The sequence below is a fragment of the Rattus norvegicus genome, chromosome 6 (assembly GCF_021556685.1).
Source record: "Rattus norvegicus strain SHRSP/BbbUtx chromosome 6, alternate assembly SHRSP_T2T, whole genome shotgun sequence".
NCBI lineage: Eukaryota > Metazoa > Chordata > Mammalia > Rodentia > Muridae > Rattus > Rattus norvegicus.
In genome coordinates, this window is record NC_141539.1 from 14,989,238 (window position 1) to 15,003,062 (window position 13,825).

The window sequence follows — 13,825 nt, forward strand, 5'->3', positions numbered from 1 at the left end:
CAGGGACTTCTGATCCTGCCTGTTGCTGTCCACACAGCAGTGCATGGACCATGGGCAAGATAGGGTCTCTCTCCACTACGCACATACAGGGTCCTGCATCATGATTCTCCCATTGTCCTTTCTTATACCCTCTGGGTGGATATTTCCTCCCCCTTGAACCTGCAGATCAAACCAACTTTTATTTACTTCATATAAAAGCAGTCCGGAGGCAGGCTAATATCCTGAACTAGGAGATAGCTTTTGGAAATGAGATTGGACACTTTGTCCAGGATTTGTCTTGAGTCCATTCTTCAACTGTGCGCCTCATTTTAAATCATGCTTGTTACTTGGTTATCTCTTTCATGTGCTATCTACCAGGAAGCCACTCACTTTTATAGAAATGGCCCTGACACAGCACTGCGTCAGCTTGGCAAAGCCCTTGAGATCCATGCCCTCTGAAGCTACACCAAGAGCTTCCTTCCAGAACTCTAATCAGACGCCACTGTGCTTAACTTGATTCTAATAGGAAATCCCAGCCGATAAAATACCATACTTGAGTAGCTAAGGTGCCTCATCTTGGATTTATCTTTATTTGAAATGATGTCTCTCTGTGCCTTGAGAACATGTAGCTGGAGATCTCTGAGATCAAACAGCTTGAAAAGCAGGGTCAGGCATCATTGTTACTCTGGGGCTTGATGTCAGCACTCGAGCTGTGTGACCTTGGGCGCGTCTCTTCATCTATGGTATAGCCTGTATAATGGTCTTTGTTCCCTGGGCTGTTGTGGAGCTTAAGGAGGTGACCCAAATGAAGGGCTTAGGATGAAGCCAAACGCAACGCCATGGTTTTGGTTTTTTTTTACTGTCCTAAAGGAAGAATTTGAGAGACTTATTCTGTAGACTTCCAAAATCTGCCAGCAACTTGTCTTTTTGGTAAAGTGTTTCTTGTACTTTGACTGGGGTGTCTCTAACAGCTGAGAGACATAGAACTGATGTGCAAGAACCTAGGGACCTGGCTTCTCTCAGAACAGCTGACTACCTTGGCACATGCATGGAAACTTTGCATCCATTTTTGTTTTTGTTTTTTCAATGTATCTGTGTCTTCCCTAACAGTAACTCTTCTGGACATACATGGTGATTGCCCATTGCATGCTAGGCATATGAGTGTGGAAGTCTGGTTTGAGGGACTTGAAGTTAGCACATTGGAGTGTCTTGAACTGTTGGCTGTTGACTGCTCCTCTGGGATCCTTCCAGGAAACGAAGCAAGAGGGAGGGGGAGGGTTATGCAGCAACACTTCCCCACCCCTCCCACCTCCCTCCCAGCCCCCACCCTCGAGAAAGGAAGTGAAGCCTGAAATAGGAAGCGATGGTGACTCTGTCCTTGAAAGCTGGTGGCTTTTGTGCTCAGAGGCCCTGCTCAGTATGACTCTCTGGGCTCCAGACTGGGTGCTCTGGGTCTGCTGGGCCTAAGGAGGCCAGGGCCTGAGAGAAGGAACATGACTTGATAACTCCATGCTTGCTGTGTGCTGAAATGGCTTGGAGACAGACTGTCAGCGGAGAAACCATGTAGTGACAGCTTCCTTCACCTTCTAGACCTTTCAGGCCTTGAGGAGCTGACAGGCCTCGACTAAAAAGGCAAACAAAGGCTTTAGAGCTTGGAGGAAGAATGTTAGCATTCCTTCTTTAATGTTTCCCTATTCATAACATGCCACAGAACTAACGCCTGGTCTCCCTCACTCACTAGGGTAGCAGTTCCTAGCTTTTAGTGTCTCCTGAGAAGACAGGCTGAACTGGGAATCCGGACAGCTCCCTCTGCTGGCCAGGGAGCCGGCCAGTTCTTTGGAAGTTCTTGGCCCTCAAGGTTGAATCTTTGAGGCTAAAGTCCAGGTTGTGTACCTGCTTGAGGGCCAGTTGTGGTTACCACATGTCATTTTAAAGTCTATGCTTCAACACTGCAGTGCTCCCTAGCTCAGTTCCCTGCCCATTCCAAGGTTTGGGTTCAGTTCTCCAGAGCTCTGGCACCCGAGTTCCACCCTCTCAGAGGTTTAGCCCCGGGACCCAATGCCCCCAGCCTAGCTCCAGAAAAGCTACCAAGGTTTGTTTTTTTGTTTTGTTTTGTTTTTTTTGTTTTTTTGTTTTTTTATTACAGTCCCCGGAGTGGACTTCTGCACGCCACCTCCCCCCCACGCCCCCTCCTCCCAGCTCCCTCCCTCCCCCCCCTCCACAAGGCGAGGACCACAGTGGTACTATATTTCTGTGCCATTACTTGCAAAGACAAATGGCCTGTTAGCCTTTTGGGGTGTAATTTAAAAGCCATTTGTCTAGTGGTAATAACTGGAAATGGACTTCCGCTGTAGGACCCTATGACTTCCTGTATGAGCGGCGCTGATGGAGTGTGGCCGCCTCAGGACTGGCTGGCCAGGCTGTTTCAGAACCTTATTGTTTTCACAGGACGAAGTGCGGAGGGGCGGTAAGTATAAGCTCAGGGCGAAGCCAGACAGCGGCTTAGCAGCAGGAATAAGAAGTAGGTGGAGGCATCAAGGAGGACAGTGTCCCCAATCCGAACCCCTTGTAGCCTTGAAAGAGTGGCCTGCGTGCTGGCTCTCTGGAGTCTAGAGGTAAATTTGAGCCTTCTGGCTTTGGCGCACCTCAGAAATGAAATTTCTCAGACAATTTTTTTTCCTTTAGGCAACAAAGCTTCTCTTTTAGACACCGGAGAACTGCAGTTTTTAAAAAGGTTTCACTTATGGTTTCTCTTCCGCAGTCACAGCCGAGACTGTCTTGGCTATACATTTCTTCGCTATGTGCTATCTTACTTACAATGACATCCTCGCTACTGTCTAGATGTGGAAGGTCCCCCACAGGCTTTCAGTCCTTGGTCCCTGGCTAGTGGCACTCTTGGGGTAGGTCGTGGAATACCAGGGACCTAGCTGGTGGGGGTAGGCTCATGGAGGCAGGCCTTGGGGATTATAACCCCCCATACTTCCCGATACGCCATTTCATAACTTCGACACCACAGCCACCATAGGGACTGTTCCCTCCGAACTGTGCATCAAGATAAATCTTCCTCTCTTAAGCTGTTTCTGTCGAGTACAGTAGTACAGTGACAAGACAAGGTAGGTAATACTGTCACCCTATCTCTCCTAGCATTTGTGTCATTTTCCCTCAACCAAATGATATAGACGCATGCACTCAGTGGGCCTTCCCATGGCTGTCAGAAACACACACACAAGGCCACTAGCATTGAAATTGAAGCTTCAGGGGCTGGAGAGGTGGCTCAGCGGTAAAGAGCACTGACTGCTCTTCCAGAGGTCCTGAGTTCAATTCCCAGCAACCACATGGTGGCTCACAACCATCTGTAATGGGATCTGATGCCCTCTTCTGGTGTGTCTGAAGACAGCTACAGTGTACTCATATACATGAAATAAATAAATCTTAAAAAAATAAATAAATAAACCACCCCCTGGCTTCCAACCTGTATTTAAAAAAAAAAAAGAAGCATCAGGATGACTTCTTCCCATGGTTAATCTAGGTGGGCACAGATTTCCGGGCTGTATTACAATCATTTTTATTTTAGTTATAATAATTGTTATTTATATGTATTATGATATGGGGTAGGATGGGGCACATGTGCCACTGTGTGTGTGTGTGTGTGTGTGTGTGTGTGTGTGTGTGTGTGTGTAGGTGAGAGGACACCTCTGTGGAACTGGTCCTCTCCTCCTACCTTTACAGGAATTGCAAGGACTGAACTATGGTCACCGGGTGGGCACAGCCAGCATCAGCTCTTCACGTCTGTGAAGATTCCAAAGGAACGCAGTCACAGCCCCAAAGCCGCACTCCGCTAAACAGGATTCCAGACAAGGAGAGTCGATCACCTACTGTGTGCCAGGCCCGATTCTGGTGCTTGAGTCACACACTGTCTCAGTTGGTTCTGATGCTCAAGCGCAGAGCTCATTCTTGTTCGGTGGATGAAGATGCTAACACTAAAGGAAGTAGCCTAGCACACGGGACTGCAGTGGGCAGGCAGGGCAGCTAGGTTAAATCACGGCTGATACTGACGCCACAGCCCTTGTTATTTCTATTACGAAATATCAGTTGCCCATCACCCTGGCACTGCTTTCCAATGATGACAATATGGGTCAGGCCTTGGAGTCCACTGAGGATCAACAGCCACTCTCTTTCATATGTCTAGTGGTAAGCAGATGGTCACTGGCTGGTCCGGGCTGGCCTCATTTGGGTCAACAAAGATGATCGCTTCTGCTCTGCCTGCCTTTGCTTTTGTCAACAGGCCACCCTGAAGTGGCCTTGTGACAATGGCACAGGCGGAAGAGAAAGAGGAGCCACCAACTGCTCCTTGAGGCTCAGCTTGGAAGCTGGCTCACCAACTGGCGAGAGCCATCCAAGCACACGAGGTAGAGTATGGTCGAGGTAGGGCTACGCAAGCCACATAGTAAGAAAGCCCATGAAGTTATGATGGAGTGGTTCTGCTGTATGGCTAAGGGAGGGACTGGGGCCACCAAACTAAGGCGGAAGCTGCCTTAGTCAAGCAGGCGTTCTGGGACACCCAACCGATATTTTTAGGGTCTTGGTTTTATCTGGGTGAGGTGGGGAAAAGAAAGTTTAGGGGATCAAATGGGGAGGGGGAGGCTGATATACCTCTAACTAATATAATCCCAGTCTGGGGGTGGGGTCTTTGTTTTACAACAGGAAAAAAAATTATTCCGTTCTTAGTCATTGTAAGCTGCTGAATAAATCCAAGTCAAGGTTTATTTATTACAGCACCCGGTGCCTTCAGTATTTCACTGTGCATTGATTACGTCTGAGGAATATTATGTGTTTGAAACTGAGAGGTTTTTTTAATGCATTCTGCTGATGAACAGTTCTTGGGAAAGAAATGTTCTGAGAAACCCATGTGTAAGGTTGGAGCGGATGATTTTCAGCTCACTTTGTTTCTTCTCTTGTTGCATGTTACTTTGTAGCAGAACATGTATCCTGGGACTGCTTGAGGAAGGAGAGGCTTTGGGTCAGTGCACTCCATTCCAACACAAAATATACCCATTCTGTGACCCATAAAGGAAATAGATAACAGGACTGTCTCCAGGGAAATAGCTAACAAGACTGTCTCATGAGTCCCAGCTGCCTTAGTCCTGTGTCCTAGATGCCCCATGTGGACAAGAGCTAAGAGGACAGCATCTTTTGAAGAGCATGGTGCATGGGTTCAGGGTGAGCTATTTGTCCCTCTGATACTCAGTGCCCACTGGGAGGGATCCTGGTTCTTTGTGCTTGAGAATCCTGCAGGACTCGCCTTTGGGTAACTGCTGTGGTGTGAACAATATGTAGCTCAAACCAGAGCATCCTTGTCGAGCTTGAGGAAGGATCCTTGTTGAGGAGTTCCTTCCTCTATTGGTGAGCAGGATACTGTGTCTGCTTCTCAGTCCTTGTCCTGAGCCTTATGTGTATATGGAATATCAGCAGGGAGCGACACTGAAGAATGAAGATTTCCTGGTGACGGCCGGGCTGAGCGTGGCTTTGCTTCCTCCGCTTTCGTGATTACTGCTGGTCCTGTGTTGCCTTGGCTGCTTTCTGACTCACCCACCCCAAAGATTTCTGAGAATCTTTGTTTCCCCAGGGCTAAAAGGTGGGGCTACCACTTGGGCTCCCCTCTGATTCCACAGAGGAGGCCGGAGGGTTGGCCCCTGAATGTGGTCCTCCTGTCCAGCCCCCTAACTTTGGACCTCTACCCAGTGATCTCTGATGCGTGTTCTCTGTTCTCCGTACAAACCACGTACCCTGCTTGAAGTTCAGGAGCAAATGAGATTCTAGCACAGGAATAGTGCTGTTTCGTTAGCAGGGTTGGAAAGGTCCTACCATGCATCCCTGTCTGTGACCCTGGAATTCACAGCACTGCGTGTGTGTGTGTGTGTGTGTGTGTGTGTGTGTGTGTGTGTGTGTGTGCATGCGTGAGTGTGTGTGGTGTTGACCGATGCTCTCTGGAACATTGTGATCATGTACATAACATATTTCTTGGGTGTGTGTATATGCATGAGGCTGATGTGGAATTGAATTCGAACCCAACAAATTTTCTTATTCCTCAGTTTCCCCTTTCCACTGGAGGGCAGACAGAAATAATTGGGGTCTCTTCTCTTGTGGCCTCAGACTTTCTATCTTAAGGTGTGGTAGAGCACCCAGGGAACCTAGTTAGCAAAGGATCTTGGGTAAACCCAGGCATCCCTGGGGTTCTCTTTTTTTGTCCTTTTTCCTCCCAGACCATTCACAGGCTGCTGCTGAGTTGGAAGCCGGATGGACAGAACATCCCAAACTTTCCTCTTGTGTTCAGGTTTCTGGGACCCTTTCCTAAAATTCTACAGGGGGAAGGGATCCTTCCATATTGATGAACGCAGAGATTCTGTCTCTTTGTGGGACTTCTCAGAAGCTGAGAGGGAGGGAGTCTCTCATGCTCACAAGAAGACTTGTGTTAAACACTGAGTTAAAGAGCTGCAAGGCAGAACTCTAATTAGCTCTCATCAGCTTGTCCCCTGAAGGAAATCTGTGGCTCTTTCCCCAGCCCCATCCTGCTCCTGCCTCCCCCCACGTGTCATGACCCCGGCAGTAGACAAGTTCAGTTCCCACAGGTGCACAGCCCACTCTCCTAAATGAAGGAGAAGAGGAGTGATGAGAGCTGATCTCCTGCTCTGAAAACAGGAAGCAAGCTGGATAGATTGACTTGATAGGGAGCTATCAGCCTGTGCTCGGCTCACGCTGGGGTTCTTATCACTGCCAGTCATCAGCGCTCTGGCGAGCTCATGAATAATGCATTTCTCAGTGATTTCCTTCCTCGTTTGCTAGCTGGAGGCAATATTGATTGAAATAAAGAAAGGTCTTCATAGCTGAGCTGTGTTGTGGTAATTTTTACTTAAGATGACTCGGAGCCAGAACACGCTTATATATGAGTTGGTGTCTGTCGCCGATGGTAGGTTTTTATTTAAGGGGCACCACAGCTACTGCTCAGTGCTTCGCAAACTATGGCTTAGTCAAGATTAGAGTCCCGAACAGTTGTGGGGTGATGGTCCAGGGAGGTGGAACAGAGTGGGAGGTGAACTTGGGGAAGGCCAGGAAGGTGGTGGGAGTGGTGGAGATGGAGGTAGGCTGGGAGGATGGGGTCCCGAGGATGCGAGGATGCGAGGATGTGAAGGTGCGCTGGGAGGAGGTAATGGCGGGCTAGAGAACTGGAACAAATGCAGCCCAACCCCTTGGACTCCGGAAGCATCTGGGATTGAAGCAGGAGCCCAGCGGGCACCTTCAACAGAGCTGCTCCTCTCTGCATGTCAGGAAGGGTTGAGTATAAATGGAGCCTTTCCCCCAAACAAGTTTGGGTTGAAGTACCGGTGAGAGAACCGGAACACTGGGGGAGGAGGGTCTGTGGACTTTTGTCAGGTCCTATGATAGATCATATTCGACGGGACCCTCAAAACCTCAGGGGGTCATATAGATTAAGTGGCCTGGGGTCTTGATGACTAATGGATAAGCGAGCTGAAGCCTGTGGATAGAGGTAACAGCTTTTTACCCCCATTCACACCCCCTCCCCCAAACTGCTTCTCTCCAGAACTTTGCTGATTGTGGCTTCTCCACCTCTGTCATTTGTACAGCCCCAGAAAATAGGAACTTGAGACTTGAGTGATTGAAAAACAAAGGGGGGGGGGGACGATGGCGCGCGCGGGAGTGGGGGGTGTCACCCTCTTTCAACACTGAGCAGGCGGTTGGGCTCCGGGAACTTTCTCCGGAGCTTTTAGAGTGTGGGTGTTACTGGGAGGGCAAGCACAGCCCGTGAATGGTCTGGGAGGAGAGTGAAGTTTCTTTCAGAAAACTCTCTTCAAGCAATCTCTGGGAGCTCGGGTGACAATGTAATTAAGTGGGAGGCTGTACCTGCCTGTCACACTGGAAATGTGCTGCTTGCCTGAGGTGCTGGGTCGGTGAAGAGAAGTGGGGGTGAATGTCAGGTCTGCCACAGCAGGGCTATTCCAGGTATGCGTTTCTCTGTCAGCCACAAATGAAGGGAACAGAGGCACTTAGCCAGGAACTTCCGCAGGTGAAGATGGCAGCTGCGGACCAGCCCGACAAACAGAGCCACCCATGGTCTGGTCCCATGTGCTCCAAGCTCAGCCTGGTGGTGTCCAACCCATCACTCTGCAGAATTAGCCCCACAGGTCACTGTCAGACTTGCCTCTTGGATGTGGAGGCTAGGAGGAGTGCAGTTAGGAGGAGTGTGCACTGCACGCCCACAGGAGGGGTCTGACACAACAGTTCTTACTTTCCACTGATTGAATGCTCATTTGTGACAGCCTGTCCATCAACCTGCCCCAGCTCCATCGATGTCTCTGCTCATTGGAGGCTCACTGTGTTGTGTTGCTCTCTCCCAGGAGTACCCTGAACCCCTGCTCATCCTTCAGGAATCAGCCTGAGCCTCCCCTCGAGTCTTAAGGGACTCTTCACTATGGCTGTGATGAAACACCATAGCCAGAAGCAATGTGAGGAAGAAAGGGTTTGTTTCATTCACAGTTCCATTGAACAGTTCATTGACAAAAAGTAGTGAGGGCAGGAACTCATGTAAGGCAGGAACCTGGAAGCAGGAGCTGATTCTGAAGCCATGAGGCATGCTGCTTATTGGCTTGCTCCTCATGGCTTGCTCAGCCTGTTTATTACAGAACCCAGGACCACCTGCCCAGAGATGGCCCCACCCACAATGGGCTGGGCCCGCCCATTAATCACTAATCAAGGAAATACCTTATATCCAGACCTTATAGAGGCATTTTCTCAATTGAGGCTCCCTCCGTGATAAGTCCTCCCTCTCCTCATAAGTCTAGCTTGGGTCAAGTTGACATCAAAGTAGCCAGCACACTTCCCCTACTTCCTGAAGACAGGATGGGCAGTCTTCATGGCCTTGCTCCTGGCTCTCAGAGGCCCCTGTCCTGTCACAGTGGAAGTATGTCTGAAGGATGTACTCACTCAAAGGAGTGTTTTGCTACCTGGGGAAAGAGCAACCTTAGAGAATGAGCTAACCCAAAGTGCCCATCTGTGACGTAGGGCAGCTGGTGTTTCAGGCTAGGCAGTGATGCCTGTGTCCCCTCAACTCTCTCCATTTTGACAGTCTTCTCCTGGCTCAGCATACAGAGGTCGCTGTGGTCCCTCATGCAGTTGTTCTCAGCCACTCGGGTTTTTCTGGTGGTCGTGGAGGCCCTGGTGCTTTGGTTTGGACTGGCGGTTTGCCTATTTACCATAGTAAGTGAACGAGTCTACGTTCTCCTTCCCTTGATGCACAGGGTGAGAAGCTTGGAGCCAGGGCAGCCCTCTGGACTCAGAGGAGGAGGATGTTGGCAGGGAAGGCTTGTCACCTCTGCAGAGCATGGGGTTCAAGAGTCTGCACCAGTTTTTTGAAATTGCCCCAGGAGGAAAGGTGCTCTAATTAATTGATCATTCCTCTGTAAACATCAATTGTAGAAACATGAGTTCCATATTTACAAAGACAGAAAAATGGGGACTTGTCCCCCATCTCCCAGGTGTGTACTTACATATTGATGGATGACCCCAAAGTGGGTTTGTTATAGAAAAAGTCTGTGCTGAAGGCAGAAAGCTTGCATCTGGCACCATGGTCTAACAACTGGGCCTCTGAGCCAGAAGCCCAAACTCCGCTCACTGGTTCTTTTTCAGCTAATGTCCTCCAGCCTGGGGTGGAGAGAATTTGGGTTCTCACTGTTTCCACAGTTTTCCCGAGGTTGCTTTTTTATTTGGTTTGGTTTGGGTGGTGGGGATGGCTTTTAAAAATCTTTTTTGGTCAGAACAACAAAATGATAAGCCAGTCTCCTCCCTAGACAAGATCCTGAGAGGAAGGGTTAACAGTCACACCACTCTAGAAGGAAAATTTAGAGGGGAGCACCCCACACACTTGGGGTATCCATCTTGGGGAATATCTATGTTTGCACTAAGGGTGACCCCGACACTGATTCCTGCGCCACCTTCCTCTTACCTCCCAACCAGCTGCCCCTTTCCTGCCCTCTAGACAATGGTGCCCTTTGTTTTAAAAGGAGGTGAAATAATTTCACATCCAAAGCGACACATGCAAAAAAAAAAAAAGAAGAGTGAAAAATTAGGCCAGGCTAAGCTGAAAAACATCGTGTTCTGCTTGGGCTCCTGAAGGCCTCTCTCCTTGCAAGGGGAACTGGGCTCTAAGCAGAGTCAGACAGACAAATTGGTACCTTGTGTTTTGTGTGCTGTGGAAGGAAAAAAAAATGCTGTTGGGAAAGGGTTAAAGTTTAGCTTTCTTAGTCAAGAACTCCAAGCAAGAGTCAGGCACGTCCAGTTTCAGCCAGGAAGAAAGACAAGTGTTTGGTTAGTAACTGGATAGGGCTGGAGCCGGTTTCTGGCCTCCGGTCCCTCTGCAGGTTGAGCGCTTGAAGATGGCCCAGTTCTTGTGCTTGTTTAAAGGTGGAACAGAGGCAGGCAGCTCCGGGAGTCAGGGCACAGAACAGTGCTGCACACTCCTTTACACAGAGGGAGAGAGAGCTGCGACCTGATTCTGGTCAGATTGTCCTAGTGTCCTAGCCAAAACAAGGGTGAGTGACAGGTGGTCTCCCCTCCCCCACACCTCTTCTGGAGAGCAGGGTCGGGCTTTAGAAGCCAGTCCTAGCAATGGCAGGGCTCAGCTCCTGCTTTGGATCCTTCTAGGCTGGACTGGACTTACAGATCATTTAACCTCACCGTTACTAGGTCTCCTTTGTGAAATGGGCCCACACGGAGCTCCGTAGCTGGGATTTGGGGTTCAGACACTACACATAATGCCCAGAGGGTTCAGTACTTGATACTTTTTATTCTCTGCTGAGGAGATGGATGCAGTTGGGGAGTTGCTTGAGCACCTGTGCACAAGCATGAGGACTTGAGTTCAGAGTCCCAGAACACACTTGAAAGTAGGCCTAGCAGCATACATCAATAAGTAATTTCAGAGCTGGAGAGAGGCAAGAGAGGCAGATCCCTGGAGTTCCCTGGGCAGCAAGTCTAGCCATTTGGTGAGTTCTAGGTTCAGTGAGAGAGCCTGTCTCAGACAACTAGAGTGGAACGCAATCAACAAAGAAACCCAACATTGGCTACTGAACACGCTGTGCACACGTATGCGTGTGTACATCTACAGTATATGAATATAAATACACGCATGCGCGCACGCATGCTCGCGATCATTTTCTCTCAGTGCTATCCACACAGGGGGTGCAAGCTTTCCAAAGCAGAGAGGATATAAGGAAGCCTTTGAAAACCAGAGAGCCCTGCTGAAGTCCCACAGACTTTCAGCACAGCCCAGTTGGTGGAGGAGCACTGCCCTAAATGGAAAGCGAATGGAATCGGGGAGAAGAAAGGAGCCCTTTCTAAGCAAAGGGGAATTCGGCCCCAGAGGCCCTAAGTTACCCTGCGCAGAGCAGGCCTGTGGAGTCAGGGGCCTGCCGATTAGAAGACCAGTAGGAAATAATGCTTTTCTTGTCTTGGCCTGCACTGGGAGAAGGGAAGCAGCAGCTGGCAGGCATATGCAGCCTGTTAGGGACACGCTCTCTCCAGACAGAAGGAAATCCTGCCCAGAGCTGGCAGATCCAGGGTAACCACGAGGGATTGGGGTTTGGGGCTCTGTGTTCAGAGTGCCTGCTGTTAGGGCTCCTGGTTTCCTAACTCCCTTCAGCTGCTGGAGTAGGGGTCTCCCTCCCAGCACTGGCCCCTAAGGCCCTTCCCCCTCTGGAAGGTGTTGGATCCAGTGATGGTATCAACAGAAACTTTGCAGAAGCAGGGGTTTATTTTGTATCTAGATACTTCAAAACTCCTACGGAGATCCCTCCTCTGGGCAGACCAGGACGGATGATTTGGGTCCACTCTGAAAGTGGGAATCTGTTTTCCTAGTCGGGCCAGGCAGAGGGTGGCTTTTCCCCTCCCTCTCTATTCCCACTTTGGTTTTCCTTATCCTGAGAAAGTCACCAGGTCGGACCTCAGTGACAAGATGCCTAGCATTAATGTCTGCTAATTAATCCAAAAGCCGGCTCCCAGTTGGCCTGTAGATTTTTACAAACCTGAATTAAACGAAGTGTTTATGTGACAGATATGTGGGAGGGATTTCAGATATAATCACCATCAATCTGGCTGCAGCCAAAATAAATTCTGTGAAAAGTAAAACAAACTATTGCACAGACAAAGTAGGCCTTAGGGGTCTGCAGCAGTAATCTGTGTTTTCTTATTTAGCTGCGTCTAATATTTCTGCTTTCTTCGTGCCTGATAGGATCTCTGTACACAGGGCGCCCTTGCCGCAGCTGACGCTGACGGGAGGACAGGCCCCCGCCAGCTCCGTGGAAGGAGAGGGGAGGGCTGCTGCAGTCTCATTTTCTAAGTCTAGTTCCAACAATCAGTGTGCCGGGGCATGGAGCGGGAGGGAGGGAGCTGGGGTACCCGGTGCCTGTGCCTGCTGCGGTCTCCATAGGGCATGCGTCAGCGGAAGCACCGCCCCCCCACCCATGTCAGTTTCTCCAGGACTCAAGGACTCCATGAGAAAATACTGGAATGACATCAAAACTGATGCAGTAGAGACTTGCCCAGCTTTAAGCCATGAGCTCTGAGATCTGTGGTCAAGCTCTCCGCAATGCTTTACCAGATAAAGAGGAGCTGGACTTGGCCATCTTCTACCCTCCTTGGCCCCTCCTCTCTCCATAAGCTGTGCCTGCGCCTGCGCCTGCGCCTGCGCCTGGCTACCTCCTTCATCCAGCATAGCTTCTGCTCACTTCTTAGTACAGGTCTAGGTAGGAGATGCTGGTTTTGGGCTCTGCTTTCTCAGCCTAAGGGCTGCAGCTCCTATTAGCCAAGTTGGCTCTACACAGAGGTCCACAGCTTGCGTGCGTTTGGGCTCAGCATCCTGGGTGACATTCCACGCTTCTGGGAATTTCTCCTATCCTGCCCACTGTCTCCTGTTCAGCGCTTCCTTTGCTCGGGTACAGAAGAAGCTACACTTGCCACTCAGTTTCCTGTATCCTCACTTAGTCTGGTGCTGGTCCTTCACGAGCGCCGGGGTGAGGGCACAGCCCGACTCTTCCTTGACACCTCAGATTGCTGTATATAGCACCCTGACTCTGATGGAAGGAAGCCCCTCTGAATATCTATCGTGGAAAACCAGTCTCTCTGTTTTGCCCTCTGCTTCCATTTCGGTTTCTAAGACATCTGGACTCACGGGTCCTGTGCCCATTGTGAGAAAACACTGTATCAGTGTCCTAAGCCACACCTTCTCCCCTGGACAAAGCAGCACAGTCCCTGACCTCAGTGACCCAGGAGCACCAAGTGGTCTGATTTCCTCTTACATTACATACATTGGATAGGTCAGGAAAAAAAGTCTCCACGAGACAGGACTTGGCTGTGGTTTTAAAAATCTACCCAACCATCCATTCATCTGTTCACTAACTCATCCATTCACTCAGTAACATTTATCACTCTCTGGCTTTTGTCAGTCACTGTGCTAAGTCCTTAGACTATACCAGTGAATTAAAAATGCATGCCTTATTAGAATTTACCATCTCATAAGAATAAACAAATTAAATAATAACCATATGACATAAGAATTATATACAGAAGGCCAAAAATGTCACCGTGTAGAACAGAGAAGGCCAGAACTGTAAATGTTGGTGTAGAGAGTGGCTGACATCCTTACATACATAGGACGCTGAGGCAAGCCTTGGGCAGAAGGCAACAGCTGCTTACAAGACTCAAGAGAGCAAGGAGAGGGGTTGGGGATTTAGCACAGTGGTAGAGCACTTGCCTAGCAAGCGCAAGGCCCTGGGTTCGG